The sequence below is a fragment of the Podarcis erhardii genome (assembly GCF_964252035.2).
Source record: "Podarcis erhardii genome assembly, chromosome: 12".
Classification (NCBI taxonomy): Eukaryota; Metazoa; Chordata; class Lepidosauria; order Squamata; family Lacertidae; genus Podarcis; species Podarcis erhardii.
The window spans coordinates 28,232,150-28,234,773 of NC_138513.1; the positions used below are offsets into that span (position 1 = coordinate 28,232,150).

The 2,624-nt window shown below is 43.2% G+C and overlaps 1 long non-coding RNA gene across 1 annotated transcript; it reads right to left on the minus strand.

Annotated features, from left to right (window-relative positions):
* Window positions 1–991: 991 nt before the first annotated feature.
* LOC309325857 lies at window positions 992–2,171 on the minus strand. The gene is made up of 2 exons (XR_014150075.1): window positions 2,122–2,171; window positions 992–1,239 (listed from the first exon to the last, which is right to left on the minus strand). It is a non-coding gene; the product is annotated as an uncharacterized lncRNA (long non-coding RNA).
* Between the last annotated feature and the right edge of the window lie 453 nt (window positions 2,172–2,624).

Sequence of the window (2,624 nt, forward strand, 5' to 3'; positions counted from 1 at the left end):
AAGGGAGCTGGCATTTGTCCACAGACAGCTTTCTGGGTCATGTGGCCAGCATGACTAAACCATTTCTGGCGCAACAGAACACCATGACAGAAACCAGAACGTATGGAAACACCGTTTACCTTACCACTGCAGCGGTACCTATTTATCTACTTGCACTGGCATGCTTTCAAACTGCTAGGTTGGCAGCAGCTGGGACAGAGCAACAGAAGCTCACCTTGTTGTGGGGGTTCAAACTCCCAACCTTCCAATCAGCAAGCCCAAGAGGCGCAGTGGTTTAGACCACAGCGCCACCTGTGTCCCTGGTAAATGTGTACAGGACTACAGCCTTTCCATCATATATTTAAACCACTGTGATCCCACTTTAAACAGCCATGGTTTGACCCAAAGAACCATAGTTTGTTAAGGGTACTGCGAGTTGTTAAGAGGCCCAATTTCCCCTCCCAGAACTACAATTCCCAGAATGCCCTGTGAAGAGGAATTGATTGATAAACCACTCTGGGAACTGTAGCTCACAAACCCAAAGTCAAATGTTTCAGAAGGCCAATACCTGTAAATTAACCTTGCAAGCAAGCCAAATTAACAAAGGTAGTTTTCAGCAGCAATATAGAAACATGGAAAGTGAATGAGAATGCTGGTCCATCTAGCTCAGTATCAACTCCACCCAGTGGAAGTGGATCTCCAGTGCTTCTGGTAGGAGTTCTTCACAGCCATCCCTAGATATGTCAATGACTAAATCCTGGACTTGTTGTTTGTGGAATCCCCATCTGGTGGACTTACTCAGTTGTGGCCATCTTTTGACCAGCAACTCATGGCCACCATTTTAAATTCCTCACAATACCCCAGATCATTAGTTCTCAACATAGCATAACTCTAGGGCATTAGGTGACATCAGCTGGCTGATCCGTAACTTGACCCAGGTGACATTGCCCTAAATGAAACTCAAAGGTGAGTTTCAACACCAACCGAATACTTCAGCCTGCATTGCTTCACATGTTGTCATTTGCTCAATGCAGATTTAATTTAATGGCTCTTAATTCCATTTACTGTTTAGTGTCTGCATCCACGTGTCGGGTGGGAAAGAAGAGGAAGTTATGGAGCTGACAGAGTGTTGAATGAGAATGTAGTGAAAAGTAATATCTGGAGACGGAGGCGAGCTATATCTCAAGTGGGGGAAGACTCCTGAGAGAGGACTGGGCAATTTCAGATGCTGGCAAGAGGTGTGACATCTAAAAGAGCAAGCTGCAAAAAAAGAGAAAAACCCTTCAGTGTATCCAATAGCATTTTTTTATGGATACAATGTATATCTCATAATAATGACCATAAAGATGTGGAATATTCACAGGTGGTCTAAAGAAGGGGGATGCTGACCTCTGGACTGAGGGAGAGATTGAGGTTTGGGGGGCCCAGAAAAGGTTGATGAGAGAAAATTCAGCAAATGGCATTTGAGGGGAATACTTGTTGTTGATAAACATCTCTTCCAACCCCCCCCCCCCTTCCCTGCTTCTCGAGTTCTACTTTTGGGTAAAACAAGCATGTGAATGGGAAAGGTGGGGATGAGCACTAAGCTCCCTTATTTCACTGTCTCTCTCATCCTCTGTGAGTTGGAAGGGGAAGATCCGACACAGGAAGCCTCCTGTGTATTTGCTTATGTGAAATACAACCCTGCAGAGTTCACAACTATCAGAGGCTCTCTGGAGTTTGCCCTCCAGATTAGGAAGGATGATGGCAACAGGGACAAAGCTTGGCATGTTCTTCCCACTCATATATTAACTATACATGTTAGTAGGATGCCTGGAGAGGGCTCAGGTGACCATATGAAGTTGCCTTACACTGAATTAGACCACTGTTCCATCTTCTCCAGTGTTTAGGGTACCCATATGAACCATAAGAAGGGAAGGCCGAGGCCCTGAAATTACCTACCACGGTTAGGACCTCAACAGCAGACTAAGGAGGCACACAGGCAACCTCTACACTATGATGGGATGCATTGTATTTCTATTTAAATTACAGTGATTCTTTCTGAATTTGAACCAATGCTATAAATTAGCACATACAAATTTAATGTCAATCTTTTTTTGGTGGTAGTTTTCCTTTTCTTCTGGCAATGTGTAAATGCCCTACCTGTGTTGTCTGTAATGGCTAACAATAGATGTCTAAGGTCTCAGCAATGGAGGGTGGTCCATTTGGGGAAATAGGGCACTGTCCCACCAACCTAAATCAACTGGATGCCATTACAGACCTAAGACATACTTTCAGTCTATAATAAATAGATTTCTTCAATCTACTTTCCCCACTTCACTCTTCCTCAAATATTGATGGAACTTCTCATGTCTAGGGAAAGGGCAAAGTCAGCAAAAGATCTATTACAGAGAAACTCAGCTGAAGAGAGGAGAGAGAAAATCCTCTTTCTAAATTCCAGAAAATTGCTAACCCAATATTTACTGTCAGAGGGTGAGATCATAAGCAACGATATTTGAAGTATGTCATATAAATATGCTATGCCATTTTTTAGTCAGATTTGGATGAAAAACTATTTTGGAAGATTAAAGTCAGAAACACTGTGGTCCGGGGTGTTCTAGTTTAACCATCTCCTTATAGGCCCTATCTGTGATTTCTGATACTTT